General features: G+C 40.9%; 1 pseudogene; it reads right to left on the minus strand.

The window, feature by feature from the left end:
* Positions 1-8,934: 8,934 nt before the first annotated feature.
* On the minus strand, positions 8,935-9,733 carry LOC105717591 (large ribosomal subunit protein eL8-like; annotated as a pseudogene).
* Between the last annotated feature and the right edge of the window lie 2,932 nt (positions 9,734-12,665).

Raw genomic sequence — 12,665 nt, forward strand, 5'->3', positions numbered from 1 at the left:
CCACCAAGCCCGGCTAATTTTTTGTACTTTTAGTAGAGACGGGGTTTCACCATTTTGGCCAAGATGGTCTCGATCTCTTGACCTCGTGATCTGCCCGCCTTGGCCTCCCAAAGTGTTGGGATTACAGGCATGAGCCACTGAGTCCGGCCTTTCCTTTTTTTTTTTGAGACAGGGTCTCACTCTGTCATCCAGGCCAGAGTGCAGTGGCACAATCTCGGCTCATTGCAGCCTCAACCTCAAGAGCTCAAGCGACCCTCCCACCTCAGCCTCCTGAGTAGCTGGGATCACAGGTGCATACCACCACAGCCAGGTACACTAGCCTTGAACTCCTGGGCTCAGGCGATCCTCCTGCCTTGGCCTCCCAAAGTGCTGGGATTACAGGCACGCAACACTGCACCTGGCCTCATGTATTGCTTCTAATGATTTCTCTGTATGATATGCATCCTTTTTTTTTTCAGACAGAGTCTTGCCCTGTCACCCACGCTGGAGTGCAATGGCACAATCTCAGCTCATTGCAACCTCTGCCTCCCGATTTCAAGTGATTCTCTTGCCTCAGCCTCCCAAGTAGCTGGGATTACAAGTGCATGCCACCATGCCTGGCTAATTTTTTATATCCAGGCTGGTCTCAAACTCCTGACCTCGTGATCCACCCGCCTCAGCCTCTCAAAGGGCTGGGATTACAGGTGTGAGCCACTGTGCCTGGCCACGACATGTACCTTTCCCCAGTCTTATCCCCAGAGCATTTTGCCCCTAGCCACAAAATAGCCTAGTGAGTAATATGACTACATCCAGCAGACCTCAATATCAGTCTATGGGGTGGGCATTCAGGCCAGCTTTGGCCAGCCAGAGCTTTTCTGGGCATCTTTCTCCAGGGTTGCTAAGCTGGGAGACTGTATATTTCTGGTCACCAGCACCCACTTTTCCTATCATTGGAAAAAGTCAATCTACACAAAAGCCAAGCAGAGACGTGAGATGGATGCACAAGAAAGGAAGTTCCTGGTGATACTGGACTCTGGCTTCCAAGCTCTGTGTTTGGCAGGCTTCTTCCAGTTTTGTGAGATTCATCAGTGTTCTTTGCAGTGCTGCAAACCAACCATTTCCATTCTGTTGCTTGAATCGGTTTAATGTCTATTTCTATCCTGTGCTGTCTAAGGAGTCCTGAATAATACAGACAGGAAGCAAAGATGGAAAAAAGAGATGACAGAATTGACCAGCATGAAGACTGTTTTGTTAGCCGGAATAGCTAAGTATTGTTACCAGCTTCTTAGAATGAAGGAACTATAACTTGAGATTATAAACAACTGTAAATCCAGTGTGTTTATTGTGGAAGATGGCATGCAAGAAACTGTATATAACCTTTAGTACAAAGAAAGTGTTCAGAGTTCTCAACAAGTCCTTTTCCCTCAATTAAAACACCCCAATCATGCATTGTAAGAAGAGATGAATACTACTTGAATATTTTTATTAAGGTTCCAGTAAGTATAATGATCAAAACAAGATTATCATAAAAAAATTTCTCACTGGGTGTAGGACATATCACCTGGTGGGATTCATCCTAGGCTCTGTCAAAGCTAATCCAGCTCCTTTGAATAATTTGAAGATTTCAGGACAGCTTTTTGATAAATTGTTCGTTTGTATAATAACATTCTCTTTCTATATATATGTGTGTGTATATAAATATATAGTATATGTCAATCAATAAATATTTGAGTCCTTAACAAAGTAGGAAAAAATCTCATAGGCTACCTGATGTGCCCTGCCTCCCACTGTGAGCCTCTCTTGACAAGCTTTCTTGCAGATGGTCAGGCAGCGTCATCCTGAAAGCTGACATTGACTGGGCTGCTGCTGTCTCCCAGAATGTCGTGCCTGCTGTTGAAGAACCTTAATTGTCTCTCTTATATTGAGTACAAAGTTAGCACATTAAATTTGACGTGCATTATACTAACTGGCTCATGGCAGATAGACAGTTAACACTTGGAAAGACTAGGAAACAAACAGGTTACATTCGCAATGAGGAAGTAACATTTTTAAAAGATTAGAAGTTGAGATGCCTCCCGGAAGACCATACGCATTCCATCTCCCCTTCGCTTGCTCAGAGAATGATACTGTAAATCTGTAATTCTGTAATTACAGTATCATTCTCTGAGCAAGCGAAGGGGAAAAGGCTAGTCACGGGGTGACTCTAGTTCCCCAAGAACAGGCAGAGTAACTGTACATGAAGGATGTATTCTGACAATTTCATTTTTTTTTTTAGCTAATATCATTTCTTTTTTTTTTTTGAGACGGAGTTTCACTCTTGTTACCCAGGCTGGAGTGCAATGGCGCGATCTCGGCTCACTGAAACCTCTGTCTCCTGGGTTCAGGCAATTCTCCTGCCTCAGCCTCCTGAGTAGCTGGGACTACAGGCATGCGCCACCATGCCCAGCTAATTTTGTATTTTTAGTAGAGATGGGGTTTCACCATGTTGACCAGGATGGTCTCGATCTCTTGACCTCATGATCTACCCGTCTCGGCCTCCCAAAGTGCTGGGATCATAGGCGTGAGCCACCGCGCCCGGCCGCTAATATCATTTCTGAGTACAGGCATGTAAGTTATAATTATTATCATCATTAATTTCATGATTACCCTTGTAATAAATGAACATCTACTCCCGTGTGACATCAGTCTTTTCTTCTCTGTTGGTCAAGAGGATTGTAGCTAGACAGAATGAGGGAAGGGAAATAATAGCGAAACAGCCAGGACATTTGGCAGGAACCTTTGAAACTGGGTGATCAGGGGTTTTTTTGCTAGCTGAATGAATAAAGCTAAACAAATAAAACCAACTACATTTAGAAAAGGGAGGTTTAAGGGAAGACTACAGATGTGTCTTCCTGGAACAGACTTCAGTCTTGTGAGATGCAGCTGATTCTGGCGTTCTTTTCTCCTGTTTCTGTGTCTGTAAGTTCATCCTCTCTATGCAACTGTGTTTATGCTCACAGGAAAACTAGAGCTTCAGACACGAGAAAGGCATTTGCCTGATTTTTTTTGGGTTCCAAACCAAAAGTTCTGGAGAAGGGCTTTCTTGTAAAAGCAAGTTCCCATCCCACGTCCAGTTAACAAGGACTGAGGCACGGCGAGTAGCCCAGCTAGAGTCAGCTGACCATACTGCTGTCTTTCAGTACTGGCCAGGGTTGTGAGTTTTCAAAGAGCACAGTAGCTCCCGTGAGAAGCATATGAATGGGAGGGGAAGGGAGTGAGTCCTCAGGGGAGTGAGACAGCTTACTGGGTGTCCAGTACAGAACACGGTGTGTTTAACACTTCACTAGTTCTACAAGAGAAATAAGGAAAAACACCCTCTCGCTAAGTAGTATTGTGGAACAGTTGGCACACTGCATTCCTTGTTAGCATAACAGAAACATTCAGAAAGTCTATTTGATTAAACACTTTGGTTGGAAAAGGCCACACGTATCCAATTCTACAGAGATAAAGTCTTTTTGGAAAATTTTCTCCAGTGTTCACTTTTCTCTCATTTTTTTTTTCTCATTTTTCAAATCATTCCTTTTGTATGGAACATCTCCCACTTTTCCTGCTGAGCTAATGGGTAATTCTCTTCAAGATACAGATTTGCTATCCTTTTCTTCAGGAAGTTGTTACTGATTTATCTTCTTCCCACACAATCATGTTTTTTTAACACCCTGTGCATATTTTTATACCATTTATTACATCATATTATGATTATGTGTCAATGTGCTGATCTTCAGGTTACTGTTAGACTCCTGAGACCTTTAAAAAGAGAATTCTATCTTATTTATCATCTGTTGTCCCTAACACAAGCCTAGCACTAAGAAAAATCATCCCATAAATATCTGTTGGATAAGCACTTTTCTCTTGCAATGTTCTAGAAAATTATTGCCCCATTTAGTTTGAATTCTTTTTATTCTAATTCTTCAACTAAAATACCACTTTGGCAATAATAAACTTAGTTATTGAAAAGACAAATCCGATTTCAATTCAATCTCTCTTTCTTTTTTTTTTTTTTTTGAGACAGAGTCTTGCTCTGTAGCCCAGGCTGGAGTGCAGTGACGCTATCTTGGCTCACTGCAACCTCCACCTCCCGGGTCCTCGTTCAAGCAATTCTCCTGCCTCAGCCTCCTGAGTAGCTGGGATTACAGAAATGCACCGCCATGCCCAGCTGATTTTTGTATTTTTAGTAGAGACAGGGTTTCACCATGTTGGCCAGGCTGGCCTTCAACTCCTGATCTCGTGATCCTCCTGCCTCGGCCTCCCAAAGTGCTGGGATTATAGGCATGAGCCACTGCTCCCAGCCAAATTCAATATTTCTTTAACTATTACTGCTTTTACCACATTTTCCCCCATTTGTCTGATTTTATAGGTGAAAGTTTTAGTTCGGATATTCATATTTATGAGTATTATTAAAAAGGATAAATTGATTCATACTTTTTTTTTTTTTTTGAGACGGAGTCTCACTCTGTTGCCTGAGGCTGGAGTGCAGTGGTGTGATCTCGGCTCACTGCAACCTCCACCTCCCAGATTCAAGGGATTCTCCTGCCTCAGCCTCCCGAGTAGCTGGGAATAGAGGCGCGTGCCACCCCACCCAGCTAATTTTTTATATTTTTAGTAGAGACGGGGTTTCACCACGTTGGCCAGGCTGCTCTTGAACTCCTGACCTTGTGATCCGCCCACCTTGGCCTCCCAAAGTTCTGGGATTACAGGTGTGGGCCACCACGCCTGGCTCTGGATTCATATTTTAATGCTAGAAAACATTAATACAATAGTAATAGAAAAGCACCAGTTTCATTTAAATTCCAGAAATAAACCAGAAACATTCTTTTTTTTCAGGATTGTTACTGAATAGATTAAGCTATGTAATTCACAGTAAATTGCAAAACAAAGTATCATTTAGTAAAGTGAAGCAGCAGCAATTCCAGTGCTGGATAATTGCAGGGTTCATCTTAAGGAAGTAGGGATAATGTAAAGAGATATAGTTACCATTTTTTCTGTCTTCAGTGTTACCTGATTTGAACTATGGAACAAGGGATTATTCAGAATATAAGATATCTTCAAAATAGATACAATGAACATATTACTCTAATATAAAGACAGCCTATTATATATTCTTTGCAGTAAAATTTAAAGAGATAAGGGGTTAAATGTCTTTTACTTCTAAAATTTCATACAAAGATAAATATTTTAGACTTTTTTTTTTCTATTTCACATATTGCTGGATTTGGTTAGTTACATATTTTTTTTGTTATTGTTATGTGTGGTTTTGCAGGGGTATTTCTAATCTCAATTTTTTTTTTTTTTTTTTTTTTGAGATGGAGTTTCACTTTTGTTACCCAGGCTGGAGTGCAATGGCGCGATCTCGGCTCACCGCAACCTCCGCCTCCTGGGTTCAGGCAATTCTCCTGCCTCAGCCTCCTGAGTAGCTGGGATTACAGGCACGCACCACTATGCCCAGCTAATTTTTTGTATTTTTAGTAGAGACGGGGTTTCACCATGTTGACCAGGATGGTCTCAATCTCTTGACCTCGTGATCCACCCGCCTCGGCCTCCCAAAGTGCTGGGATTACGGGCGTGAGCCACCGCGCCTGGCAGGAAATTAACTCTTAAAGGCTTCTCAGTGACAGCAAAGGGCCATTTCATCTGTCACCACAGTCTAACAATTTTCTTAATTGCTTTTATAAGTGATAACATTTGCCTTTTAGTGCTGGGATATTGCCTCAAAATTCTATGACTTGCTTTTAAATAACAATTGTTTTCTATTTTTCTAGGTATAGCAAGTTGTCTTTTGCCAGGCATGGTGGGCACTCCTGTAATCTTAGCAGTTTGAGAGACCAAAGTGGGAGGACTGCTTGGGGCCAGGAGTTCGAGACCAGCCTGGGCAACATTGTAAGATCCCATCTGTACAAAAACAAAAATAAAAAAAATTTATCCACGCATGGTGGTGCATGCCTGTAGTGCCAGCTATTTGAGAGGCTGAGGCAGGAGGATCACTTGAGCCCAGGATGTTTTGAAGCTTCAGTGAGCTGTGACTGTGCCAGTGCATTCCAGCCTGGGCAACAGTAAAAGATCCTGTCTCAGAAAAACCTCAAATAAAACCCATCCTTTCTTTTCCTTTGTCGCTGTCATAGGAACTAACTGAGCTGTACTGAGCTGGTTATGGGTCCTGCCATTTGCTTCCTTCCCCTCCAGCCATGCAAAGCCTTTTGTGCTATTCTGTCAAAGTTGCAGTCAGCAACTTCAGTGCACAGGTGATAAAATTACATCCTATTTCAGGTAAAACAATCGTATGATTTTCTTGAGTTCATTAAACCGTATCTTCAGAAGAAATATGATGTCTAATAATAAATCATCCAGATGCAGCAGGAACACTGGCAGCCATTTTAGTGAAATTTGTGTCACCTGAGTTTACTAATGAAAATGAATGGGGCAATTCCATATTCCCACAAACTCTTCTAAACCTTTGCTACTTCTCAATAGACAGCAGTCGTAATTGAATAGAACGCCGAGATTGATGTTAGGATTAAAGGTTATGAGCTGTGAAGACAGCTGAATCCTTAGTTCCATAAAGCCTATGAAAGGCAGGCTATTGAAATGGAATTTTATGGGCTTTGTTATTTGTTGCTTTTGTTTATTATGTGTCCAAGGCTAATTATACTAATTAGATTAGAAGTCATGAATGGATATTACAGAAAAAGCCATTCAGGAAAAAAATAATAGAGCATCAGAAATTGCTGTGTTAGTTGATAACTAGAGGAAAGTTGGAGAGCAGTTTCATCCTTCACCAGGCCCTGCACATATATTACATGGAAATGGAATTCTTCTGAGCAGAGGTCATATTCTGTGCTCATGCTGTTACATTATCTTGGTCATTGAATTTGAGGGCTACAAATGAAGCAGAGTAAGCTCATAAAGGAATAAAATGTAGTATATAAAGGATCAGGAAATCTGTAAAATACAACCAAAATCATCTCTGAGTTGAATAGTTGTCAAAAATTTCTATGAGATGTCAGCAGTCCTATAAAAGCAAATAATTTATTTACCACATCACCTCCAAAAGGAATCATAAAAGCATCTGGCTGCATAACAAGTGCGTGTGTTATTTGGTTATTTGGAGAATTATTCTGTTATGGCCAAAGAAATGTCATCATATCATTGTCACACAATGGCATTGTGGCCTCGTTGAATGGCACAACAGAAAGCATTGTTGAGAGGGAAACTGCAGGCTCAGATTCACTGGCTTCTTTAGAGAATTCAGTCATTCATTCAGCAAGTGTCTCTTCAGTACCTCCTTCATCCCAGCACTGTGTTAGCTAACTCATTGGAGGGAACAGTGCCAAGATGGGGGTGATTATGAGAAGTGATGAGAACTCAGGAACCCCTTATCCAGTTCTTGAAGGATTAAGGAAGTCTTTGGGAAGGAAGGAAACTAAAAGCTTAGAATGTGGTAAGTGGTTGACTAGGTATTAGCAGAACGAAGTGACCTAGGTAAAGAGAGTAGCATATTTAAAACCTAAAGGTGAGAAAATGGTAGATTCGGGTAGAGTTTATGTTTCTAGTGAGAGGGAATTGTGTCAAAAGACGATTCTAGAAGAATCCTCTTTTTTTTTTTTGCACATACCAAAACACCACTACTTTACTTTTCTTTGTATGTGAACGGTCCTGGAAGGATGCTTTTGCTCCTTGGCAGGTGTGTGGTGTACACTATAGACTGGCTCCGGTGATCTGGCCATTATACTCTGCTGTCTCCATCTTGAGGATATAGGGGATTATGCTGTCCATAAACATTGCCAATGAGACCAGTAAAAAAAAATTCTTCTGTTATGTTGGCAGAACATGCCTATAAAGGACTTTCTTAGCTACGTTCAGGAGTACTGGCTGCACCCTGAGACAGGAAGGAGCCAAGATAGGTGTTAAACTGGCAAAAATGTGCGACATTTTCAAGGAGTTACTCTTGAGAAACCACTGATTGCAGTGGAGAAAGCACACTGGAGACATAAAGAATTTGCTTTTTAACCCCAATGTGACTTCTCAAATTATACAGAATATACCATTATGTTTAAATGCACAATGTGTCAAAGTGCAATATTCAACCAAAATAGGAATTGGTCTCTTGAATATGTTTTGAAGGAGCTAGTAGGTGAGTGAGATGGACCATAACGCAGTACCTTAAAAATCCCAAGTAAGCAGCAGTCTGTTCTGAGAGATGGAAAATCCATATCTTTTTGGAATATTCCTCATGTGTTAATATGTGATATTGTTGTTAACTTAGTGTGATGTTTACTGAAAGTCACAGGTCAGCAAAAATGCTTACTGAGTGGTCACCATGTGTCAGGCACTGATCTAAGCACTTGGGAAACATCCACAGATACCCTTTTCCTCCTGGAACTTATTAATACATTCGAAAGGAAGACACTTGTTTCCAATAAATGAAAAGGACAAATGTAACAAATAAGCAAATAAGTAAATTATGTGCTAATTAGGTGACACCTACATACATGCTATTGAAGAAGGAAAACAACAGCGTGTGATCAGAGCAACTGGGAATTTAAAATGAGTTGTCATTTTATTTTTTTTTTTGAGACGGCGTTTTGCTCTTTTGCCCAGGCTGGAGTGCAGTGGCACCATCTCTGCTCACCACAACCTCCGTCTTCCAGTTTCAAGTGATTCTCCTGCCTCAGCCTCCCTAGTAGCTGGGATTACAGGTGCCGGCCACCACACCTGGCTAATTTTTGTATTTTTAGTAGAGATGGGGTTTCACAATGTTGGCCAGGCTGGTCTCGAACTCCTGACTTGTGATCCGCCCACCTCTGCCTCCCAGAGTGCTGGGATTATAGGCATGAGCCACTGTGCCCGGCCGAGTTGTAATTTTTTTTTGAAGGAAAATTTGTATTAATTATTTTTATGTACAGAAAACTCAACAGGGTACATTTAACCCAGTTTCGTGGCAAGTTCTTTAGCCTTTGCCTTTTCGAGCTTGGCAATGCAAGCCACAGACTTGGGACCCAGGGTATTGTCTCCCCAGTGACGGCGTATCTCATCGTATCTGTCATTGTAATTGGTGCGGATAGCTTCCACCAGCTTAGCCAAAGCACCTTTGTCTTCCGAGTTAATGTGTCCGAAGGCGACAGTGATGCAGGTCTTCCTGCGGACTAGACGTCCCTGTCTTGCCTTCCCCTTGATAATGCAGTAAGGGTCTCCCATTTTATGACACAGGGCAGGCAAGAAGACAACCAGCTCAATGGGATCCACGTCTTGTGCAGTCACCACCAGCTGAGCTTTCTCGTTCTCCACCAAGGTGGTGACTGTGTTAACTCCTGCTCGAAGGACAGGTGGTCTCTTAGTGGGGACGTCCCCTTTGCCAGCAGCTTTCTTCTTGGCCCAGGCCAACAGCCTCTGCTTCTTCTCTTGCTTTGTCTCTGGTCTGTACTTGTGGGCCAGCTTAAGCAGCTGAGTAGCTGTTTGGCGGTCCAGAGCCTGGGTGAACTGGTTAATTGCAGGAGGCACTTTCAGCCGCTTGTAGAGGATGGCTCTCTGCCGCTGCAACCTGATATAGCGGGGCCATTTCACAAAGCGGGTGAGGTCTCTTTTGGGCTGGATGTCCTGTCCAATGCCAAAATTCTCAGGCCTTTTCTCAAAGAGGTGGTTCACCACTTTCTTAGCCTCCTGCCTCTTCATGACAGCAGGGGCTGGAGCCACTTCTTCCCTTGGCCTTCTTTCCTTTCAGCATCTTGGGCGGTGGGAAGAGAGCCGAGTTGTAATTTTAAACAGGATGGTCAGGTCGAGTCTCATTGGGACGGTGTATTTAAGTGAGAATACGAAGCAAATAAAGGAATTTGCCAAGTCGATCTGCAGAAAGGAAGTCCTAGGCAGTGAGAAGAGCCCATGCCAAGCCAACGCGGAGAGTGTGCCAACCTTGTTTGAAGAGATTGAGGGGCAGGGCAGTGGAAGATTAAGTTAAACTGGTAATGGGGAGGGAGAGCTCCTAGGCCCTGTGTGGACTTTGTCTTTTATTCTGAGTGATGCTGAGAGACAGCATCTGATTTAGGTCTTACCTGGATCACTCTGACTGTTTAGTAGCACAGTCTGTAGGGCAAAAAGGAGGCAGAAGTAACATTGGTGGAAGTGATGGTGTCAGATGTGGGATACATGCAAACTCCTGGTAACCAGGATTCCATAATGGATTGGATGTGGAGAGAGAGAAAAGTAGATTCTATTATGATTTCCAGGGACTTTAGTCTGAGCAATAGAGAAGAATGGACTTGTCATCAACTGAAATGGGGAAGGCTGCAGGTTTGGGGGGAAAGGCAGGAGCTGGGAGTTTGACACTTTACACTTAAGGTTTCTGTTTAGACATTCTAGTGGAGATGTCAAATAGGCAGTTGATTATATAAAACTTCAGTAAAAAATTGTATGGGGAGATGTGCATTTGTGTTATTGTGATACAGATAACAGAAGCCATGAATCTAAATTGGTTAATTTGTACACAAATTAAAGTGAAAAGACTGTCATTGTAATCGCTCAAATAATCTTAAACATTATAATAATATAAAGTGTCAAGTAGAGAGGGATTCTTTTTAATACAAAATATCATATCTTGACTTTGATTCTCTTAAGCATTTTTATGTAGTTCCTAATCTTCCTCATGTAGAAAGATAGCCTGCAAAAAAGATTTACCATCTCAGTGAAAAGAAGTTATCTGGCATACAGGTTATAAAACTCAAACCTGATGAGATCCTAAGACATGTAAATATCCTTTCCATCTAATTTTTTTTAATTTTTAAATTTTTTCTTTTTATTATTTTTTATTTATTTTTAATTTTTATATATTTATATAATTTTTATTTTAATATATTTTATATTTATATTTTATATTTTTAAATATTTTTATATTATTTTATTTTTCCATTTAATTTTAAAGATTTTTGAACTTGATGTATTTCTTTATATATGGGACCTAATTTTTTATGGCTAAACTGGTAACAGACTGAATTTTAGTATTTCACTTGAATTCTCAACCGTTGAGGTCATTGAGCAAATATATATATAACAATGGCATTTTATAATGTAGAAAATGCCAGAGAAAGGCAGTTCCTCTTGGATGAGACCGATTCAAGGTTCTCATGAGCTATTTCGAGAAAGCATTTTGATTTCAAGAAGTCTGAACGTTTGAAGAGTGTTTCAGGGCTAGATTAAAAATTTGTTCCTCATCAGCCACAGAGAGAAGGTATTTAAAATCATGGGATTGAATATTTTAGGGGTAGATTAAAAATGTGTTCTTCACCAGTCACACGGAAAGGTATTTAAACCATGGCACTGAATGAGGTTACTTGAGGAGAAATTGGGGAGAGAGGAAGGCATACATTTCACAACCTCTACCAAGGAAGGATATTTTAAAATGCATGAAAGGAAGCCTTGTCTATGTTCTGTGAACTACCTTGAAGAACTGGTCGGCTTGGTTGTCATGACTATTTATCTTTTCAATTGAGTTGCAACTGAATTAGTTATGGAGTGATTTATATTGAATGACCTGCTTCCACTATGACCCAGTGGTGCTTTCTAGTTCATCGTGAAATTAAGATGGACTAAAACTTGCACATTTGGTCTGAAAAGTCATTTTGATTTGCTTAGATTTTAAAAAAGAACTGGAGATGCTAATACAGACTAAAAATCAGCTGCAATTTAAAACACAAACCCAACAGTCACACATATCTAAATATATGTCTATTTTTTACAGTAAAAACTATAACTTAGAGGTGAAAGAAACCTCAGAAGATCATTGCCTGCCTTTGTCTTTCAGTAGTTTGGTGGCATTAGTACCTCCTTTGTGGGTGTGAATCAGGAGAGGGTAAGAAGGGCAGAAATGAGAAGGGCTTGACATTTTTTCATTCTCCTTGCCCAGCTTCATTATTAGTACTGCCTATAAGAAAGTCGTTCATCATAGAAATAAACGCAGAAAAAGCTTTTTAGGAATCTTACCCTTCACCTGTGACCACTTGTATTAGTTGCTTTGTGCTGTAACAGAAACCTTCTGTTGATTCTTCACACCGCATGAGGCTGCCGGGCCGCTGAATCTCTGCTGGACTCGGCGTGTTTTCTCCCTTCAGGTTTCACACTGAAGAAGAAACCCCTGTTGTGACTGAGATGCAGATAGACACTATAAACACACACACACACACACACAGGAAGCATTAAGCATGTAATCGCATTTACCCAGATAGAAACAATTATCCATTTACAACACTATTATTAACTGTTTGGTATACAGTCCCTCAGACATTTTCTAAAACATGCCAAAATATTTAATATGTCTTCAAAAATAGAATCACTTTATATTTTGCTGTATGCTTTTGCCATCTAAGAGTATATCTTGGAAAGTTTTACAAATGAAAACATCTTTTTTGCTTTTCTGCATTTCCTGAAAAATTCACATCTTGCTTCTAAAACATACTGATTTTATTCCAGTTTTACATGACTCTCAACACATTTACCATTCCACATAGTTTGAGGTCTGAGTGACAGGTGAACAGATCCTGCATTGATGACCTAAACTGTCGGCTGTGTCTCCATCTCTGTCTGTCCCTCTCTCTCCTTTTTTTTTTCAAGATAGGTTCTCACTCTGTCACCCAGACTGGACTGCAGTGGTGTGATCTCAGCTCACC

Source organism: Aotus nancymaae, unplaced genomic scaffold (genome assembly GCF_030222135.1).
Source record: "Aotus nancymaae isolate 86718 unplaced genomic scaffold, 86718_ANA_hifiasm-v0.15.2.pri h1tg000006l, whole genome shotgun sequence".
NCBI classification, from domain to species: Eukaryota; Metazoa; Chordata; class Mammalia; order Primates; family Aotidae; genus Aotus; species Aotus nancymaae.